This window comes from Eufriesea mexicana, unplaced genomic scaffold, assembly GCF_001483705.2.
Source record: "Eufriesea mexicana isolate 0111107269 unplaced genomic scaffold, ASM148370v2 scaffold34, whole genome shotgun sequence".
In the NCBI taxonomy this organism is placed as follows: domain Eukaryota; kingdom Metazoa; phylum Arthropoda; class Insecta; order Hymenoptera; family Apidae; genus Eufriesea; species Eufriesea mexicana.
In genome coordinates this window covers 760,870-784,051 of record NW_016908217.1, presented here as the reverse complement: position 1 = coordinate 784,051, position 23,182 = coordinate 760,870, and the positions used below count along the sequence as shown (strand labels likewise).

At 38.6% G+C, this 23,182-nt stretch overlaps 1 protein-coding gene across 1 annotated transcript in view; it reads left to right on the top strand.

Moving 5' to 3' along the window:
* Nucleotides 1-23,182, top strand: part of LOC108553950 (uncharacterized) — an 87,611-nt gene that overhangs the window by 951 nt on the left and 63,478 nt on the right. The window lies entirely within an intron of this gene.

Genomic DNA, 23,182 nt, shown 5'->3' with positions numbered 1-23,182 from the left:
ATTCAATTTTATTATTCGTCGCAACGAGATCGAAGTAGCTCATTCACCACATGCCAGCGTTATTAAAATCATCGACTACCTTTATAAGAGTTATTATAATCCACGAAAGACATTAGCAAAGGGAAAACTCGCTGGAGATTATACGATGCGTATTATTTTTTTCTCCAATGTTTAATTGATCAATTAAACGAGCCTTGGGATACAGTTGCAACGAATTGAAAACCACGCCATATGTTGCTATGCGCAGACGCGATGCGCACGCGTTTCATTACCTCCGTTGGTCCTGCGAAATGTGATCGGAACTGATGTAAAAACGAAAAGAAAAATAATCGATCTCTTTTTGAAAATGGGACAGTCATTATCGCGATCGTATAAAGGGTTCATCGTGAATTTCTAGAATGATCGTTCTAGAACAAGAGCGTGCAATCGGTAGATTTTCTCGTGGTGCGATACTAAAATAACACGATGCTTACCACGTGGGTGAGTCTCTCCGTTACATCGTACGAGATGACGTCGCAGTCGCTGATTGGTCGACTGGATGGGCGTGCGCCTGGCCTTACCTTAGCTGCATATAGCGATGGGTTTGATCCGATTCTTGGAATTTTCAAACAAGACGATTGTCAACGGTTTTTCGCGAAATAGATTAGGAGAAAATCATCGTGTCTTAGTATTTCGCTTCTAAAAATAGAATTATCGTAGATACTTCGCGAAAAGACGTTTCCGACAAGATTTTATTTGACGTAGAAATTTTAATCGCGCAAGGAATCTTTTCGTTGCATGATGAATCATTCGTTATTCATGCATCTCCTTTGGAATAACAAAAAATACTACGTAAAAAGATTACAGTTAGACGTCAAATAAATTCAAAAAGCAATTAACATGAAATTTTGCCAATACAATTTGCATTAAATATGTAAATGAATCCTTGTGGCTATTATTTATTACTATAAACGTGTATCATATAGTTTTTAAAAATACATTCTTTCGCGATTATTAATTATTTAGAGTAGTATGATCTGTTGTTCTAAGGCCACGTTTAACCTAGAACATCCTAATTCCATCAGTATTAAATTCTACGAGAATTCTTAGGTTATTTTTAGCATCTACGTATGAAGTATTAGATGCTTGCGAACGTTAATTAACCGCTATATTTCCTGCTTAATATCAGTATTTCTAACCCGATAAAAACCAAAATAGAAAATTTACCGTATCGAAAAATACCTGTTATTAAATTTCAAAAAAATCTCATAACAACATAAATACAAACATGGGATAAATTAAATTAATTATCTTTATAGGTCTTATCAAATTAATTATTTTTATTTCGCTCATTCCTCAACGCAAAAGTTATCACTAGACAGTTGACCCGTCAAATAAACAATTATGAGAGACGATGTAGGCTACGTACGAGTATCAGAAAAACGAGATAAAAACTTCGATACGCTTCGAAAAATTCATTACGGATACATTATACATCGAAGAGTCAAGTGACATAATTGTTTTTTCAATGTAAACTTAAAAACAGATAATTCAGATTATAGGTTTAGCGTCAATCAAGAAATCCCATCCTCGCTATATCTTCAAGAACCATTTCTTCCTTCCGATTTTCTGTCAATACGTGACACAATTTTTCTAAAAAGGTTAAAATCGGATCATTCGGATCGTACTAAGTTTAGCGTCAATCAAGAAATCCTATCTTCGCAGTGTCTCCATCTGCTGCCATTCTCTCCTGCCAATATACTCTCGCTGGGTGACACAATTTCTAATAAAAAAACAAATCGATCGAGATTATTGCAAGTCCAGTGCCAATGGAGAAATCTCGCGTTCGCCATGTCTTCGACTGGTACCATTTCTAACGTGGCCGATACGTAACACGTAGGGAGCTCAGAAAAAATGGATGCCGCGCAAGAGAAGCGAACGCTTCTGCGTGCCAATGACCCCGAGCACAGGCGCCTATTCTCTATCGTAATGCAAGAGGTCAACGATGACAATTGTTCCGATCGGTTCCATTGCTATCCCATCGCGCAAGACAAAAGAACGCGTCAAGGTTTTCTCGAATCCGCGTAGAAGACGGTCGCATTCAAGCCTGCAAAACATCCTCCGTATCTTGTTCTTCCCGCTGGCCGTTCTCTCGCACGAGGAGAGCCGGTTTCTCGCCGTGCATTCCATCGGGTATAAGTTCTCCTTTCGTAACCGGCCGCCGTGGGTACGCGCGCAGCCGAGATAAACGGATGTCCGGTCATCAATCTCTCTCCTCTTCCGCGGGGACTCGCTATCCGCGGAATGCGAAATGGCGTCACGCGATTTTCGGTCCGTCACCGTTCAACTGCATTTCTCTCCTGTGGCTTTCGCGTCGTTAACAGGTGCCAACGGCTTGTCCGCTTTCGTCCAACGTTCTTGGAAAAATGGCTACGGAGTCGTAACGTTCCTCCTCTATCTTCCATGGTGTTTCGTCTTGTAACCTTTGAATTTCATCGCGCTAATTTTCACAGCAGTAAACAGTTGAGACGTTTGACTCGAAGAGAGTGAGAAAAGCAGGTTTAGTGGGTACTAAACGTGGCATTCAGGGCACATCATTTTCAGTTTCGTTTGTTTTATCAGCTGAGTTTATCTCGATTATTAGATAACTGGAAATATCATTTAGATGTTTAATGGGTTAGATGATTAGTTGAACGATTCTTCATGATCGTTGGGATCAGTACGTTCTTGGGAATGGAATGATTCGTTTACGTGCCTTGCAGCTCCTTGCTCGTTGCTCGTTCATTGTGAACGTGATGTACGTGCATTGAAAGTGTCATTAAATACTGAATAGGCTGTGTGGAGAGAAGTGATAGTAATAGGGGTAATTCGAGTTTTGTTTCGATAGGATAGTCTTCAGATGCAGATGTGGAAGATGTATAAAGTAGCAGGGTATGAATCGATAGACGAATATTTCTCAAACGATTTTTGATGTTGGAATAAAAATAATTCCTCAGTTATTTCTGAAAACGTGGCTTTTTAAATACTCGTTTGGTATTAGGAATTCTTGCAGGCACTTTTGTCGAACGAAAATTTGCCAGTAAAGTTTGGAAACGTTTACCAAGTTGAGACATGTGTGCAATGCACGTGGTTCAATTTTAGTTTTTAAAATTCCGCTCACGCGACCAGCGTTTGAATATGATCCATGTCCTAGAAGCTGTTTTAATGTTGGCAATGACATTCTAGATATTTTAGTGGCAGCAGACTCCATTTAAACTGTTAATAGATATACTCGTCAGAGCTCTATGTACTTAGAAGTTTGAATAGCTTCTTCGAAACAGCAAAGGATATAGGAGAAACGTATTTGAACAGTTTGCTAGATTTGAAACTAGACTTCGATTATAATTTCCTAAATTATAATAATCTGAACTTCAAAACATTTCATATTTGTCGAGAAAATCGTATAAAAGTTAACAAATTGTTTGACTACGTTTTATACCAGATGAATAATTCAGGTTAAAGGAAATTATATCTGGTTATACTATTGACTATTTCAAAAGGTTACAAATGCTTCGTCTACCAGACAATTCGTTCCGCAAGAAAATCTCTTGTATTAGATGTCAACAGTTGAAAACCATAGGAAATATTCAATATCGAAGGCCAAGTTTTTGCCATGTAATCTTGGCACACTCCAGACGCATATGCTACAACAAGCTTTGCATAACAACCGTTTTACGACATCTAGTACAAATGGCTTAACTCTCAACCGGCAGATGCTCTTTCAAAAACGAAGCAGCCTTTAGCCATTGTACATAGATCTCAAAGAATCTTCCCATGAGTGTCGTACAATTGTCTGTAACTGCCAATTTACAACGAATTTTAAGGGTCACGCGAATCAGTTCAAAGACCTCATAGATGAACACGAAGAACGAAACCGACCATTCTGGTCATTCATACTCTGCATCAGTATCCAAAGCCCAGAGAGCTTAGCTGTCTTTCATAACGTAAAATCCTTCACGAAGCTTTATCTCCTTTGATTCTCTTCAGCTCTGGACCGTTCGTTTTGTGCAACCATTTCCGTCATACACACCGCGATAAATTACCAAATTACTCTCGCCTTTGACGAACAGGGTTCACTCGAAAGAGGAGCACAGTCAAGTAGCAATGAACAGGTGTTCGCGAAGTCTACGTCCTCAGATAGCTTCTCATCATGTGGATTTTAAGTTTAGATTACGATAACTGTAAGGATAACGTGTAGTTTAATCACGTTAATAGGGATCCCCAGCAAAACCTGTTCGCTGAAGAGGGCCTCAGTACAGAGTCCCTAATCCAGACTGGAGTTTTCACAACAGCCTTATCCTCCTTCGAGTTTCTTCTTCGATTCTCTTCACCTTTCCACTCTAATTTACTCCTCTCGAGAAATCATTTCCACCGTACTCATCGTGATAAATTACCGAATTTCATCCTTCGGATGAAACATCCAACAGAGTCCTCTCAGAAGGGTGTTACCATCCAGCAGCAATAAACGCGTGTTCACGAAGTCCCACAGTAGTCCCTCGTGTGTTGTGGACTGCTTTAAGGTCAGATTACGATAACTGCACGGCTAACACGAAGTATATATGCGTAGTTTAATCACGTTAATAGGCTTCCTTAGCAAAACTGTACCTCGGCGAGGACACCGACTCAGCATCGGTACTTTAGACTGGTCCTTCGCGATTTGACCACTGTTAGCTGACTTTATACCTTAATCCATAGCCTGCAAGTTGGCGGGAACCATAGGAACTTGGTACCGTCGATTACAGCAGTAAATAAGGAAGCAACAACTTCTCATGGTCGATTTACTGGCCCAGAAATCAGCCGCGTTTCTGCCTCCTCCTCGCGTTTCGTTCGCTCTCGTTCCCTCTATCAGTTCCACAGCGGACGACTTTTACTTTTCGTTTACCTTTCGAGCCGCAATCAACGTGCGAGAATTCTCCGGTGAATATGGAAAACAATGTAGACGAAAGTGCGGGACTGGACTCGATCTGTTGATTTTAAACGGGCGCCGATTCTATCGCTGATTCCTCTCCTGTCCCTCCAGTCTTTTGATTGACCGGAAATTCGAGCTACGATTCCACCGGGACGATCGAGTTTTGCCTATTTATCGAATGTTACTTCATTCGACGTGCTTTCTTTTTTCACTTCTATTTCTCCCTCCCCCGCCTCCTACCCTTTTCATCGGCGTTTCGCGCTTTTTCAGACAGGGGAAATTTGATTAAAGACAAAGATAAACTACAGTTTGTCAGAGCTTCCGGGGATCGAAATTTTTATGAAATTCATCAAGTTTTTCTGTCACGGGAATGATGAAATCCTTGGAGTTCAATTGTGACTCGGATCTCGTTCAGTTCGATTCTTTTGCTGATTCGTTGTGGATTTTTAATTATTAATCGCGATAACGATCGATCGATAATTACATCTAGCCTGAAGCAGATTAAAGTATTTCTTCAATCGTAGTTTTTATGCACAATCGATAATGTTAAATCGTTTAAATCTATTCGACGTTATTCGTTCTAGTCGTGTTTCGTGTCTCGCTAGAGGCAAATTATGTCTACATACACAATCAAAGTTTCGTCATGTTCATTGATTCGAATTATTTATTAATCCTTTGCACTTGAGAGGTAACCTTCAGTCACCATTTCATAAAACTTGGAAAATTGATATTAATTAATGTATCAAATTTAATGTAATGTAACAATGTGCCAGGTATCGAAATCAAATAATACTACAATTCTATTATTATATAATTCTTTATTTACTGCTCAAAAAAGTATTGTCAGTTTTTTAGCAAAGAATCTTTGAATTTCTACTCTTCTGTAGCCAAAAAATCTTCGAGTGCAAAGGGTTAATAATAAATAAGCTAAAAATGTTAATTTCCATAATAATACTTCATCAGAATTATTATCGTCTTTTAGAATTTCTGAAATTAAGAGTTATTATATTTCCATTGCTCTTACTAGCATTAATTACAAATATTGCAATAAATATTTATTAAATCTTTATTCGTGTTTAGTACGAGTAAATCGTGGATTATTATACTTTCCTTACCTTCGATGCTATTACACAAAAATATCCAGAAATGATGCTTTCAATTCGTATTACTGCAGAATGAACAATTCGCAGTTCACTCTCAGTCGAGATCTTTTCGGGTTACGCAAACCTTCCGAGCTAGTTAAACAGCGTTTTGCGGTGGTTTGCAATGAACCGTAGAAAGGCGTGTTTCTCCGTACATCGAGCCTTATAATTAACGCGAGATCGTGCACGCAATGCTATCGTTTCGAGAGGGAAGTCGCGCGACGAGGAAAGCTCTTGGCACGCGAAAAGCAGGGTCGTTTGTTGGCAGGGTCATCCATCTGTTTCGCCGAGATGTCGAGTAGAGCCAAGAACAAGCAGACTCGTTTTGATGTCGGTCATCTTGCTCGTGGAAAGGGTTGGATTTCTCCTTGACTGCCTGTGTACGACCGATCCGATGATTTCGAAGATTTTCCATGAAAACGTGAACATTTTCTGAACGATAACATGCTATCACCTGAGATTCCTCGATTGGATAAGTAACTTTTCCTTTTAACTTTAGTGGGTCGTTGCGCTATATGGGGTGGATTACAGGGCGCGTTACAGGGGTTGATTTAGGTCCTCGTAGATAGTTCGAAGATTGGTTTTCGATCTTCCCAGGCGAGGATTGGACTTTCTAGAAATTTTGGGTAACAGGTGTTAAAGTAATTATTTCACTTGTGAACCTTCAGGGTATTAGAGAATTTATCTCAATCCTCTGACTCTCGGTCACTGTTTTAATACCTCCAAGCTCGAATCACGAATATGAGACAATAACTAGATGAGAAGTAACGTTGTAGTATAACCGGTATCACCGAGCTTAGGAAAATATAAGGGAAGCTTTGAATTACTTAATGGGTTTAATATAGGTTTAATATTTAATTTGGGTAATTTCTTAAATATAGGTTTAATATTTTTTTACCAGATTTAATATCGTATTTTTAATACAGATTTTTATGTCAAATATTTTTATACACTTGTATATTGTATATTGATTTTGCAATTTATTAGATTACGTGGCAAATGAAAGAATTTGGGCGACAGTAATTTATTTTAAACTGAAATCGATTAGATATCGAAATAACGAAATACGTATTAGTATATCGTAAATCTGATTATCATCAGTATTTACATATCTAATGACGTACTTACAACAAGAATGGTTCATTTACTTGGCGAATGTAGATAATATTTAATCAAGATTCAAATTGCTTCGAAATGATTATCAACTTTTTCCATTGAATTATTAAAAATAATTTTTCCTACTAATATTACATCCGAAAAATGGAATTTGGCAAAACTCTAAAATTAAAAGGCACTTCATTCTGTAATACGTCTTGCATTTTCATCGATCAAACTCGAAAAATTAGCCGGGAGAAAGGGAAAGAAAAGGGCAGGAGAAAGTGGAAACCAAGACAAGCAGATGAGTAATCGTGATTGTAGAGTTGTGTGACGAATGCTCTTGATTTTCATTAAAACCGATCGCAATAGCGGAAGTAACTTGTCGCAGCATTTCACAGAGCCGCTCTTTGAAAGCTTAATTTAATGCCGTGGATACACGTGACCGCAAGTGTCCCGGCTTTTTTCGAAATCCCCTCTCTTCTCATCAACTCGTTTCCACCGGAAAAAAGCAAACGGGCAAGCTATTACCACTCACGTGGACCGGTTGTAATTTCGCTGGATGGAAAGGTCGAATCCAGCGTTCGACTTGCGTCACGCGTTTATCTTCGCCATTGTGGTCATAGTTATTAAATACGTCTCACAGACGGCGTGGTGTCCAAGTATTCGATCCTATGCAGAAGTGACAACGCAACGATGACAGCGTTATCACTGTTTTGTCTACTCCATTGTGGTCATAGTTATTAAATACGTCTCACAGACGGCGTGGTGTCCAAGTATTCGATCCTAATGCAGAAGTGACAACGCAACGATGACAGCGTTATCACTGTTTTGTCTATCCTGGCTAAGATAATAGACTTCGGTCGAATGTCAGACATTGTCGCTGACCTGGACCACTAAAGTCGCTGTTACAGCCTTTAATTAATGCGGCCAGTGATTTTAATTAATATATCATGTCGGTGGGATATGATGTTGATCAAGGTATTTCTATTTTCTTTCATAATTTCTTCTTCTTCTACTTGGTTGGAATTTTGGGGTCTTATCGATTTTGTTCCGTCCCGGAGAACGTGTTTATAACATGATTTTTATTTTAATACTTGTACTTTTAACGTAGCTAACAGTTTATATCATATTTTGTATTGCGACTGCAAACCCGGAAGATAGACGTGTCTCACCGCTGTTCTAGCTGATTAAGTTATAAATGTAACAGCGAAAGTTTAGGAATTTTTGCAACCACTAGTCTCAACAGACCCACGTGTGACGGACTCACCGAAGTGATAAATGGACTACTTGTAAATCACGTCATCGACCATCGAAAATTGGCTCCTTGACAGTTTCCTACTCCCCAGCCAAAGGTCCTTCCGTCACACCCTCTGTCTGATAAAAAATCTTTACTTTTCCTCTACCAATATTTATCCTACCTAATCAGAACCAAACTGGGAAAAACACCTGACCACGACGAGACATAAGACAGATAAAAATTGAGAAATCAGTTTGTCTTCTCTATTATAACTCTATTGTAACTATTATTTTAAAATCACACTCAGGATTCTTAATATTACAAAACTAATAACGCAATATTAATTTGGCGCGTGATAAGCATTCTTGGACATCGAAGAGATTCGATACATAGGACGCTTCCAACCCCAACAGATTTCCAACCCCTTGTACTTTATTAGGGTTGTTCTTTGGTTGTATCTTCACTGATAGAAAGGTGGGCGTAGCAGAGGAGTATATTAAATAAATCCACAGAAATTTATAATTTTTTATAATAAATTTTCGCTTCCAGAATTCTTAGGCAGTCGTATGGAAGAATTCTTGGAGCAGGAAGGGTTCACAGCGATGCATGGAATTTTTCGAAAATGGTTACACGCGAATATTCGAAGGGTTGATAAACGTGGGTTGAATGGAAAATATTACTGGTCTTGGAGGGAAATTTTTGTGGGATCGATAGATAGTTAGAATTGTAATTTGTAGTAAGTGGAAGATATAGCTTTCGAATAATAGTCCGAACAGAGTTGGCTTCCACTTTTGAGGAATAAAGTAATTAATTCACGGGATGATTACGTCGGTGTAATAAGGTAGAAAGTCGTAGCATACTCATTGCATCCAGTGATGAATATTTTCTGGATCAATTATGTAATGAGCAGTGAATTTTTACCAGCAGCTACGCTATTTTCGTGTCAATTATTTCCTAACGGAGTACGAAGATTCGACAGCTGAAAGAGTAATAATTCCTGATAATTGGTGTCTGCAAATATGATTAGTTATTCCGTCACACGTTCAGAAATATGATCTCGCTATTAATTATGGTTACTTGTCTCAGAATATCCCTGCCGAATCTGTGGCTCTGATATCGGTTGACAGTTTTATTTCGAAATTGCACGTGAGTTTTTAAACGAATTACCGATAATGTTAATTTATTCGATATTAGCCACTTCTTATTTACAACTTTATAGAAATCTCCTTTGTCTCATTGTTTCATCCAGGCATCTTGTTTGTACGAATGTAACCACAGTTCTGGTCATAATATTCCTTTTCCGTTTTATTCTTTATTTTATCGTATATTTTATATTCTACGTCTGTTTTGTATCTTTCTTCTACATCTCCAATATTATAGTTCCCCATCAGGTTTTCCACGGTGTCCACCATTTTGTTGCACGAAACGTCTCTTCCTGGCGTCTCTTTTGCTCTTCCTCTGACCAATACCAATTTTCATCGGCTATATATTTTTACTGTTAATACGACCAATAAACGGTGGTCCAAATGGCTGCACAAAGTTGGCGAGGAAAATTCGAGAATGTAATATCCCCCGATGAAAATGTCCGGATGAGAAACGACCGTGGAAATTTTCACGGACTCATCCGCTCGGATTTCTAATTTAAAATCGCATCCGACTGATGCAATTTTCTCGAGCAAACGTCAATAGTTTTGTTTGCAGTCAGTTACGATGTTCTTCAAATAAATTACTCGCGTTGCCTTGCCATCATCGATCGTGCCGATGAAACGATTGCGTAAAGAGGACGGAACTAAAATGGTCCATGACGCGTGAACGGAGCTCATCTCCGTGCAAAACAACCATTTTGCCGGTTTCACAATCGGATGAGAACGTTGTACGCATTTTCACGCCATGGGTGCACAGCCGATAAGCGCACTGTTATCGGGTGTTTTCGATTAATTCGCATTCCGGCTGACAGGTATTTAAATTTAATTCTGCTATCCATTGTTGCGCCGTCATATCGGCCGCCATTTTTCGTTATTAATCCGAATAAACCTCGAGGAATTCGAGTACCTCGAATCGCTCTAAAGATGTTTCATTACGGTTCCGGAAATCTCGCAATGAATAGCAGGGCTCGAGTTCGTAAGCAGAGAACTTTAATAATCCATTTGTCTCCAAAATCTTGCTATTTTGATAAATCCAACTTTCTTTTCCAATATCGATTAACTTTGTATAAAATTAAATAATAAATATTTCTCTATTTATAGGAAAATTTACGTGTATGTAAAGTCCTCGTTAAGATCTAAATTACAATTTATTTTGCACTATGTTTGTTATTGGTTGTCGATTTAAATTTTCGAATACAGTAAATTTTATTTTCAATTACACCTTTAACATATTTTATTGTAAGGGATTACTTTGATTTGACCCTTTGCACTCGGCGATTTCTTCGTTACAGAAACATAGTAATTCAAAGACTTTCTGTTATAAAGATATTTTTAAAACGGCAAATAAAAAGTCATATGCAAATTAAGACGTAGAATTCTTTTACTTCGATATTCCACGCATCGTTGGGTAATTTTAAATTTTATATATTAATTAATATCTATCTTTAGAATCTAATTAAATGGCAACTGAGAGTCGCCTCTCGAGAGCAAAGGGTTAAATCCCCTGTAAATAAGGATTTGGAGGTTTGAGAATAATAGATGCTTTTTTAATAACAGTAGCAGCTTTATTTTTACTCAAACATGATACTCGTTCATTCAATCCAATTCTCAACATATTCTCAACATTCTCCCTCAAAGTTACCCTCTCAAAACCCCCTTTCTACGACCATTCGTGTCTCTCCACGACAATTACTGCCTCACACGCACTTCTCTCACACCCTGTCTACCCTTATGCATTGATTCTCTTTCATTTTAATCCTCGACCTCTATCACTCGATTCATTTTGTCACATTCACGATTCAAAATTCCTCAGTCATAAATATTCTTTCCACATGCACTCACAGGTATTAACCTAAGCTATGTATTCGTTCTTTTATTGTACAACCATATCTCAAACACTGTTCGCATTTTCTCAGGGCTGTACCTATTCCTTTCCCATATTATTGTATCAACATTCGTTACTGATAAATATTTTTGAGCAGCCATCAAACACCGTTCATAACACGGTACGAACTCAGGCGGACCATTATGAGGTCATTAACAAATTTCATTAACGTAATGCACCCTCGCGCTTATCGACTATGTTGTTTGGTTTGTAACAGAGTGTACAAGCTTTGCTCGGATCCACGTTTAATATTATTACCCTATGGAAACTTCCGTGTTGCTAGAATATGTACCTCGCGATTTAAGGAATTTGTAGTTAATGTGTTCTCTACATTTTCCTGGTAATAAATCCGATCTAAATTATTTCTCAAAAAATTATCAACTTTCGTAACCTGCAATGTAAATTAAATATGACAGTGACCGGGAACTTTATTAGGATTCTTAAATAGGATTTGGGAAATGAATTATTCGCGACTGCGTGAGGAATTCCAGAATTTTGATACAAATAATTCAAAATTCTAACAAACGCGTTACAATGCTCACAAGATATTAATTACAGAAAAAAGAAAGAAGGAAAAAATTAAAAAAAGAAATCTGTTAAGAGGTTAATTATTATTATTATAAGACAGTGATTACGTGAGTGTTTCAATCGCTCATTGTACACGATACCAAGCACGCGGGAAATTTATCTACTATTTTTCTACTATTTTTATTATTAATTATCATTTTCCCGTTATATCTACCGTTATCTTGTCATTCACCATTTCTCTTTGCTCACTCACGATAACGCTATCAACGAACGCGATACGCATCGGCGATCTAAAGTGGTATCAGTCGTCTGTTTATGATCCCTAAAGGGTAGAAATCGTTTCACTGAAAACCGATCTTTATCTCCGAGTTACTTTCTCTTTCCGGTGCTATTCACAACGCGATGCAAGAAGCAAGCGTCGTTAAACTACATATTCGAGGACAAACTCACTTACCACTCGGAGATCTCATTCACTCGGTGGTTCACATTCGCGCAGCCTCGTTACCGGTTTTCTTTTGCCCGGGTAAAAACGTGTGGCAGCACTCGAGGTACCGTTGCGCCAACAAAATAGATAACGAGTCATACGTAACGCGGATTACGCATCTCTGGAACGGTCGTCTGCGTTTAGTTTGTAGCTGGTGATAAGGGGCACATTCATTGTCACGCCAATGATTTCATTGCTCCGACACGTTTCCATCTTATCGCTGTCTGGCTTGTTTGCAAATTAACGCAGTATCACGCGGGTCAGATTTTTCACGGGCCTTATCATGGTTGTGTCTACTTGAGCGTTAATCGCCATTGTAATCGACGCCGTTTGCGATTGGATTCAGAAAGCTCCTTCCGGGAATCGCGCGTATCGCCTTTAATCCTCGGTTTAATACCAGTAATTACTCGAAATTAGTTTTAAATCTTTTATTCCTGATATCAGCGAAGACACATTTTTGTTCAGATATAAGTGAGATTATACTTGCGATTTATCTAGTTTTTATTTCAAATACCCCCATGTCTCGGGGGTGATAACAGCAATTATCCCTTTGCACTCGAGAGGTGACTCTCAGTCACCGTTTGTTTTAATGCTATAACTTAATTAATGGATGATGATAATTGTATTAAGAATATCGAAATAAAATTGTTCTTTTTTTAGTTCTTTTTTTAATTTTAGCATAAAGAGTATCAGTGAGTTTATAAAAATCAAAGAAGAGCTTCGAATTACATCTTCATAACGAAGAAATCTTCGAGTCCAAAGGGTTAGATTCGAGGATGAAGGACGTGTCTTGGAAATTACGGGGTATAAATATATCTCCATTTTCGCGAATTTAATTCAGTAATGCGTAATTTAAATTTATTTTTTCGGGATATCAATTTGTTTAGGAGATATAGGAAAACTTAATATTCTTTTATTCATTTATTTCTTCGGAGTGAAATGTGTTTTGGAAAATTATTGTAGAATGGGCACGATGGCTGGGTGGTGAGGTGAAGTACTTTAAGCAAAGTCGTTACTAGTAAATCTCTGACAAGACTTTATTCTACGACTATAACCGTAACTCGACTAACTTTTGACTAGACAACTATGGAACTCCAACTGACTATCTTAACAACTGTGTGCGAACTGTCTGACTGTCAACTAACTGACGACTGATTCTATCTTCCAGACCAGGCTCTTTTAAAGCCCGTCTAGAAGACAAGCGTCTCCCCAAAGTAGGAGAAACTCCCTCCGTGCCAAGGTCAGTGGTGGAGGAGACTCCTCTTTCCGGGTTAGGTCCTCCGAAGAGTCACCCTCACGGGGACCCTTCCCGAGAGGTGACCGCGGCTGCAATACCCTCAGTTTACGCGAGTAAACCTAAGTAAAGTAACTTAACCTTCTTTTTCTTTTTATTTTTACGTGGGGGAAATCTTCGATAGATGCCCGACCCCCTTAGGATAGGGAGTGGGGTTATGTGGGATTTTTACCCACTAAAACCCCCACGATGGCCAGCCTACCGCGATAGTGGAGCGCCCTGGACTTCGCGAGCGACGCAATTGCCAGGACGCCCCCGCGAAAAGTAACCTAACCTAACCTAACTTAACCACCTTATGTGATCTGGGTCCGACCTCCTACGACTCATCTGGCAGCTAGATCCTAAGTGCTGAAGCCTAATAGCTCAAATTAGGCTTTTGAACGACGCCTCGTGTCCGGTGATCCAAGGCAATATAGAAGTTCAATTAGAGCGTACAATAAACAAATAGATACCGAGCCACAAATTGCTTAGCGTTCAGGATTTGGCTATAAATTTTATCAAAATATGTCGTTGATATTTTGAAAAATTTCTTTATCCGGTTTCATCAACCACAGTCGATCTTTGACCAATTGTTCCATTAACCATGGTGGATCTATCCCATAAGTATCGTCGTTAAATATCTGATAAGGCTAATTTCTTCGAGTGCAACTTCAAAGCAGTGTTTATTTTCATTCCAAGATCGTTGCACGTGAATATTTAATGGTCGCGATAATTAGTCGGAGGAATTTATGATAGGCGATGAAATTTTATGCATACTTTCATTGCCCTATCGGGTTTCTTTATATCATTCTGGCGATAAACTAGCGAGAGCAGTAGTTCATTACGTGTCATCTATAATTGAGTGATAATGTTACGTAAATTACATCCAAATTATCAGATGGTTTAATAGTACTTCCGTTCCGGGAAAATACGAAGGATCGAGATATCGATTGGTCAGGTTTTACCTGGCTACTTCATAAGAAACGGAGGCTTATCGTTATTACCGGGCCATTTTATTTTAGATAAGAATTCGAATGTACATTCGAGTTTATATTTTGTAATTAATGGTTACGAAAATCGTAAAATGGTCGTATCTGTTTTAATAATACCCTGGGTGGTACGTGCGATCTAGGAGATAACGAAGCATAGTCGGTAGATCGGATGATAATAAAATTCCATTAATTTATGTTCTATGTTTGTAAATGGGTATGCGACACGCTCGTTTACAAATTACGTTTCGAGATATTACTCTATCTATAGTCATGCGTTTCGAATCAAAGCAGAGTAAAATTTCGACAAAATTTATCCCAACTGGACATTTCGTTTATTTCGAAACTTTTTGCTCCAAATTCTTGGATCAAATTTAAACATAGAGAAAATAAGGAATTAAAAATAATAATTTTGCAATTTTATTTTTAACAAGTATTCTCGTTACAGTAAATTAATTGGGATATTATCTTTTATTTAAAATCTTATCTTGAAATTGGATAGTTGGGAAATTTTTAGTTTCGCGTTTAATTCGAGTTATATTTCGATATACTTACCATAGTACTTGCTACACTTTCGGTATTCGCTGTAATAAGGTGTACGGTGTAAGACGTAAAGTAAAAGTAAGAAAGTGTAGTACAAGGTATAAAATATAAGGTCTAAGGTATAAAGTACGGAAACTGGATATCGTAAACACGAAATTTAAATTTTATCGGTTACCCATAGAATGAACTTCAAAAAAAGCGTAGCAGCTAAATTTAAAGCCCATAAATTTTATAGTAATAAATATCACGTTTAACATAATTATTCCTCGCAAACGTGTACAAATGGAATCTAAAAAATCAAATGTATTTCGAAAGATTCATTATATTTATGACTTACGATATTTGTTATAAAAATGTTATCACCATTTTCGATTTTTCTAACATTTATCACAAACATCACTTGACCCGAGTTTTTGAAATCGGATATAAAAAATAGGTTTCATCGAAAGTGATATGAAATAGAAAAGAGGAAATAGATAAAAAGAAAAATTTTCATTTTGTTTATCTTATCGCACGTGTATCAAACACTTCTCATAGAAAGTTACAATTAGGAAAGTTTGACAAACACTATCGTAGAGGGACTCATGACTCCAAGTCTAATATCTCCCAACTAAGTTGCCTTAAGCATATGGGTACCAAATCATTCCATACGACGTATTTTCAACCACAAGTCACGTGCAAAGAGTTTAACAAATGTTCCACATAATTAATTTAATTAACCAAGTTTTACTACTCAACCCTTAGCAATCCTGTTTCGAGTTCAATTCTACTGTTTTTAATTTTCATTCACAAAACACACCCCTTTGTGTCACAATTTAATTTCACAAAAGTACGTCAAAACAGATGAGGAATTAATTAAAAACATATGCAAATTGAATAAAACTTTGCAAAATTTTCAATTACACATATAGGTTCCTCTCTGAACGAACACATTGACATCACCTTCTTGAATTTCTCAACAAATAGTATTACAGCCAATTTTTCTAACTCTACTCTGGCGACATGGTAGTCACTAGTGACCGACGATACTAATCGTTTCAATTTATAATATCGAAGATTTGAACAACACAAATAAAAACAGGACGTTGAGTAGAGAACATCAATAATTTCCGCTATTTTGTTCCTTTTTTGTCATTTTTCTTGACAATTCATCACCACCTGAAAAGTGCACGACAGTCGTGTTAAAAAATTCGCAAACTGGCTCAGATCTGTGCATCCTCTGTGCATCCAAACACGAAACACGTCCACACTCTGAAATTATAGACCACATATATATATACCACTTTGTGGTAAGATCGAGGGTTGATAATATTCACCAGGAACCTCTACTCTTAATTATATTCGAGATGTCTTAAGGGTTCGTGAGTTGTTGAAAGTGACCATTCGAACCCTTCAGCAAGGTTCTCATACTCTCTATAACACCTTCATTTAGCCTAACTTCGAGGAACCATGCAGCTTATCAATTTTCCTCGAAGCAAAAATAAATCCCGATACTGGGTGACGCCATCAAAAATGAAGATTCCTCTCACACCCTTTAATACCACGAACTTACCTTCTTTGTTAGCCTCACCATTGAATCCTGATATTTGATATTTCTTAATGGTATAAACAGGGTTCGTGAGCTGTTGATAGTGACCATTCGAACCCTTCAGCAAGGTTCTCATATTCTCTATGACACTATCGTCATTTAGCCTAACTTCGAGGAACCATGCAGCTTATCAGTTTTCCTCGGAGCAAAAATAGATCCCAATACTGGATGACGCCATTAAAACTGAGGATTCCTCTTACACCTTTTAAAACCACCAACTTACCTTCTTCCGCACTTAGCCTCAACCATTGAATCCTGACTCGAAATGCGAATAATGATTGCACATACCGAACACCAGCAAGCTGAAAAATTCGCGACGTCCTCTAATAACGAAGGATGACATCGAACAGCAAACAGTGGACCTAGGTCGCCATTTTGCGGAAACCCTAGCACGAATATTCAACCCGAACTTGAATCCCCGAGTACTCTTATCAGTTCCCCACCATTGCTCGACGCACGCATCGCTTCGCTGGTGTTATCAGCCACGCGAGCGGAAGCTGCGATTAAAGGACCAACGTCGCGGTGGCGTCGGCTAGAAAGTTTCATTAACCCGATACACTTTCACGGTGTTATCGTCTGGGCCGCAACGTGGCCAGCGCTGGTGTCGCACGCACAACGGCGTCGCGCCTCGTTCACCTCGTCTCTGTTTCGAGCGCACAGCCAGTGTGCACACACAGTCTCGCGGAACATGCGTGTGTATACAGTTAACGTACGCGCTGACGCAGCGATACCGGGCCAGCAGGCTGTATGTCGTGGGGGGCAAGGGAATGGATCTTATTTATAACGAGACGGGACCATCGTACGATGCCGGCACGACCAATCGCGAGGCATCTCGTGGTCTGGCCTTGCGGACTGCTTCGCCGTGCACACGCACACGCGTGCAACCGCGATTCAGCGACGCCACGAAAGCGTTCCTTGCCCCTCTAGCCTGCCGCCGACACACGTGTGTACGTGCGTCGCGTGTGCCACTCGCGTTCGCGCTCCTTCGACCCCCTTTTTTGGATTCGGGTCCCTTGGGTTAAGGGTAGTCGTGGTTCCGAAATGGGATCGAGGATTTGAGGTTTGGAGAGTTGCTTGTGATCGTGAAAGGACATCTGGGGGATTTGCGATCGGATGCAGTTGCTTCGTTCGATGAGTAACGCTTGGCTGACGGTGATTCCGTCAGAGTTGGGTCAGGGGACGGTCCGAGGATGTTTCTTGGATTTGGCTTGTTCGGGTTGAGGGTAGCGATGGTTCGAATAGGGGATGATGGACTCGAGGGTGGAGAGTTGAGTAACATTGGTGAAAGTCTTGGGATTGGATGGCTTAGCGTCGTGGGATGACTAAGTCTTGGCTAATGTCCAACGGTTAGGATCGGAGAGGATACTTCTTGGATTTGGATTCTTCGAGTTATGGGTAGCCATAACATATCGAGGCTGTAGAGAGCTGAGTAGGATTGGATGGAGCGGTGTCGTTTGATGACCATATCTTGGCTAACGTAGACAGTACGACGATCTGAGACGACATTTCTTGAGTTTGGAGTCGCCAAGTTGAAAGTAGCGATGGTTCGAATGAGAAATGATGGACTCGAGGATATAGAAAGCTGAGTATGTTCGGTGAAGGTCTCGGGATTGCTTGGAGTGGTATCATTCGTTGATCAAGTCTTGGCTAACGTAGACTCGGTCAGGATCGGAGAGGATGCTTGTTGGATTTGGGTTCTCCGAGTCAAGGGTAGCGAGGGGTCCTTGAATTTGGATTTGGGTGGAGGCATAATGAAGGTCTTGAGACTGAGTGGAGTTATACCGTTTCTTGACTAAGGCTTGGCTGACGTAGATACCATCAGCATTCAGTCATAGGACGATCTGAGATCATCCTGTGACGCTGTGAGATTATTCATCTCTGCTTTTCGATACTGAGGGATGAATTTGCTTTCATCCCTTGCAGACGCAGTTTCCTAACATTATATATCGTGAATCGCCATAGTGTGTCATCCATTCGCCTAATTAATCGACTCTATGTGCAAAATAGAAAGTAAAAATTTATGTTAAGTATTGTTTAAGTAGTTGAACTCCAATCATGTATTTCGATACTAAAATAAACATTTGAAAAATGGAGTTAATTAGTTTGTAAATGGCTCGATATAACGAGAAGATTACGTTTGACGTTATGTTAATCCATATTAATCCGTGCTATTCGAGTATGGTTTTGAGTAAGTAGGTATGACTGTGTCACTGGCTATTGCCACGTAATGTTTCAACCCCTTTTACTCCGAGTGTACTTAGCAACGAGCTAGCTTAGTTCCGCAATGTGCCAAATTTGAAAGTCAAGTCGCGTCGAATGTATTTTTCGCTAATTATTTTACGTCTCAACTAAACGAAGGCCAAACGAGGTGCGAACGTTTGAGTGGACCACAGATAAGTAGTTGAAGGGCACATATGGCCCGTGGCTTGTTCATCACTCAAGGAATTTTTTGGCTCGGTCGACCAGTAACTCCTATTGCAGTGGAAAGCTTTTTGAAATTCAAGGTTTCATTTTAAAAACAAGGAAATCGTAACTAAATTATACCATGATGAATACGTTCTCACAATGATACCAAGAGTGTAAAGTCTTCTTATTTCTACGTTTATAAAATTTTGTAAAATTAATTCTAGTGAGTGTTCTGAAAAATGGATACTTTCCAAGATATTTCTTTGTCATTCGTAGAAATCTCGTAGGTATCGAAGCTATGTAAATTTATAATCCAGGTATGTACATCTTACCAGGATCCTCGGCTATTTCTTACGTTACAATTTATCATTATCAGGAAAATGTAAGTTTATATCGCGTTACATGAACACTTGCACGATTCTTGGTGCTCGGCTATACGAATGTTCATGTGCACTTTTATAAATAAGGAACATTAATCTCTTCTTGCCTCTCCAACTGGAACTTGGCGTTGTCCTCGGAGTGTCGTCTCCGAAAAAGTTCGTGACTCGGCTGGACGATATATGTACATATATATCACTCTTAAAAATAATTTGTGTTCGTATTTTCGTCGGATCGCAGCGGTATATAAGGGTGGCTAAAAACGAGGCGGGAAATATAGGTCGATTTCGGATATTCCAAGTCGTATACAGCTGAAATATTGTTCGCAAGAGGGTCTCGCGTGGATTAACGATATCGAGGGAATGGTGATCCGTATTATAAAAATTGCGAGATATCTTTCAACTCGTCGCTGATCCTTCGACTGTATAATTCGCGAAATCAGGTAAAAATTAATTATTCTTGCCTAGTGCAGCGTGACAGATTTTGGAACATTTTTCTGGATAAAGTCAGACGTTACGAGTGCATGCAGCGCACAGACGTCGTTCTCGAAGGGTTAAATAGGGATTAATCGATGCGGAGGATTATCTGGCGCAAGGTATTTCAAAAATGGACGTTGAAATGTTGAAGCAGAGGATATGAATTCGTTGCTCCATGGTATTAGTTTTCCGGGAAACAATATTCAGTTTTAACAAAATGAAAGATTATCCCCGAACTAAATTCCACGATATTCGGATATAAATTTTCGCGTACCGGGATGGTTTACATTTCGGCGGTTTATGTAGGTTTTTGTTTTATGAATTCGCCGGTAAATTCGTTATTAAAATTCCATCGACATACTCGGTCGGTGCATTCTTGCAATCAAGGTCGGTGATGAAATTCCTGATTACGTAGCGGATCATTCACCGTGAGTTTCTGAATTCACCATACGTCTGTTGGTGACCAAACGTAGAAGTTCCACTATTACGTGACCAAATCGAGATCTCTTTGCCATCTGTGTCACCCACGTTGCACGGCTAACGTATTCCTCCAGTTAGAAAGTTCTTCAACGACGCCGCGCAACTTTCATTTGACGAATCGCATTTGGTCTCTCTTATTGACCAAGTAAACATTTCTTGTATGTCACTCGATTATTACCGTTCGTCGTAATTTCATAGTACGTTACAACATGCTACACTTTCGAAATTCATTTTTTCCCCCCGACTTTCGAACGATATTTCTATCCGAGCTCGTACGCCATTTTAAAACGAGGACGTCGAATGTGGATAATTTTTTTCTCATTTTTTCACGTACATTTTTCACGATCCAATTTAATTTTCCATTTTGCATACTCATTTGAGTTCGGTGAATTACGCAATCTTCGAAATTTACGTAACACACGTGTACAGAAGTGTACGGAATTATTTCAAACAAAGATGAACAATGGCACGGTTAATAATAGACCCAAAATATGATACGTTTCAATGACAAGTTCCTGTGTACTAGCTTCATCGGAATGTTGATAGAATTTAAACGGTTGATTCAATAAGGTGCGTTCTCAAACAAGTAGTAAATTCAATTATTGCGTGCTTTCGTTATTACTGTATATTTGCTTATATGTACTTGTTACATTTCTTTTTTATTTCTATTTAATCTTAGCATTTGGTAGAAATATAACATGTAAATAAATTGAAAAAGAATTTTTTCAATTAATTTACAATCGTATATAAAAATATAATTGATAGATTAACCAGGAAGTATGATGCATTTTTGAGAATAGGGTAAATTACTAATTAATGCTAGGATGGTTTAGTACTGTATATCATATATTATATATTATTCCTTCTTAATCTTCGCATTTGGTAGAAATATAATATATTAACCCTTTGCACTCGACGATTTTTGGGTAAAGAGGAGCAGGAGTTTAAAGATTTTCTGCTATAAAGCTGACAATATATTTTGGAACAGTAAATAAGAATTCGTATAATAGTCAACACATAGAATTATTTGATTTCGATACCTCGCGCATCGTTACATTATCTTAAATTTCACATATTAATGAGTTTCGACCTTCGAAATTTTATCAAATGGCGATTAAAAGGCGCCCCTCGAGTGAAAAGGGTTAATAAATTGTAAAAGAATTTTTTAAACTAATTTGCAATCGTATATAAAAATATAATTAATAGATTAACCAGGAATTATAACACATTTTCGAGAATAGGGTAAATTACTAATCAATGCTAGGGTAGTCTAGTACTATATATCTGCTTATATGTGCTTGTCACCATTTCTCTTTTATTTTTGCTTAATCATAGTAGTTGATAAAAATATAGTATGTAAATAAATTGAAAAAGAATTTTTAAAATTAATTTACAATCGTATATAAAAATATAATTGATAGATTAACCAGGAAGTATAACGCATTTTCGAGAATAGGGTAAATTACGAATCATTGCTAGAATGGTCTAGTGCTATCTATAATTAAATATAGCGTGTAGATAATATCACAAATAGTAATCATAGCGACATGAAAATAAAATCAATAAAATTGGCCAACTTCGCCGAAAACAATTACCGTAATAATTCTGGAACAAGTACATATCTTAGAATCACGCGCTAGTTTCAGTATGTACGTATCATGAAAAACGACATTGCTCTTAGCTAGCATAGGTTCTTCCTCGTCCTCGCTTATCGCAACAACTCGGTCTCATGTCCTCGAGCTGTGCGTTCAATTTAAGCTCGTATTACTTCATTCCGCATACGCACTTCTCGCGCGTGCATGCGAGGCGTTGCGCGTAGTGGTGCGTCTAGTGTCAGCGATGATTATGTGCCACGTATCGCTACCGCATCTGTCTCGATAATCATCTCGAAGGACATCTTCCGCGGTATTTGCGTTCTACCGGTGTGGCCTGTTAGGCGTGGTAACGCGAGGTTCCTCGGTGAATTATAAGCTGTCGAATAACTCGCGTGGACACAGGTGCAAATTGTAAAACGCGCTCTAAGAGATACACGTTTCGCCACCAGCAGCGTAAATCGCCTTTGAAACACGACACGCGCCCTACGTGTAATCTGTTACGTGAAAAGCGTTGCGTACGTGTTATGCATCCTCGTTGCTTGGCCACTTTTTCTCTTGGTTCCTCTTGGTTCCTCTTGGTTCCTCTTGGCTCCTCTTGGCTTTTTGGGTAACGAACACGCGCCGTTTTCATTGCAGAGGATTTAAAGGGATAGGAGACGAAAGGGTTTGATCCTTGCTCCAATTTTCTGTGTCATGTCAATCGGTATTGCGATTTCCGCTTTCGAGTAATTTGAATTGAAATACTCTAATCTCGTGAATAAGTAGGAATATTTAAAGAAATTTTGACTGTGCACTGTGAGAATTTTTATTTTAAATTTTATTTCGAAATTGGAAGTATTTATAAATTTATTTACGCAGTGGTCTCATTCTTTTTACTAGTAAACACAGAACCAGACTATATAGATGAAACTGATGAAATTTAATGATTTTCGATGATTCTAATTCAACACCTTGGTAATTACATGATCAGTCAAATTGACAAAAGAAAAAGTTCTAACCTGTTTTCAA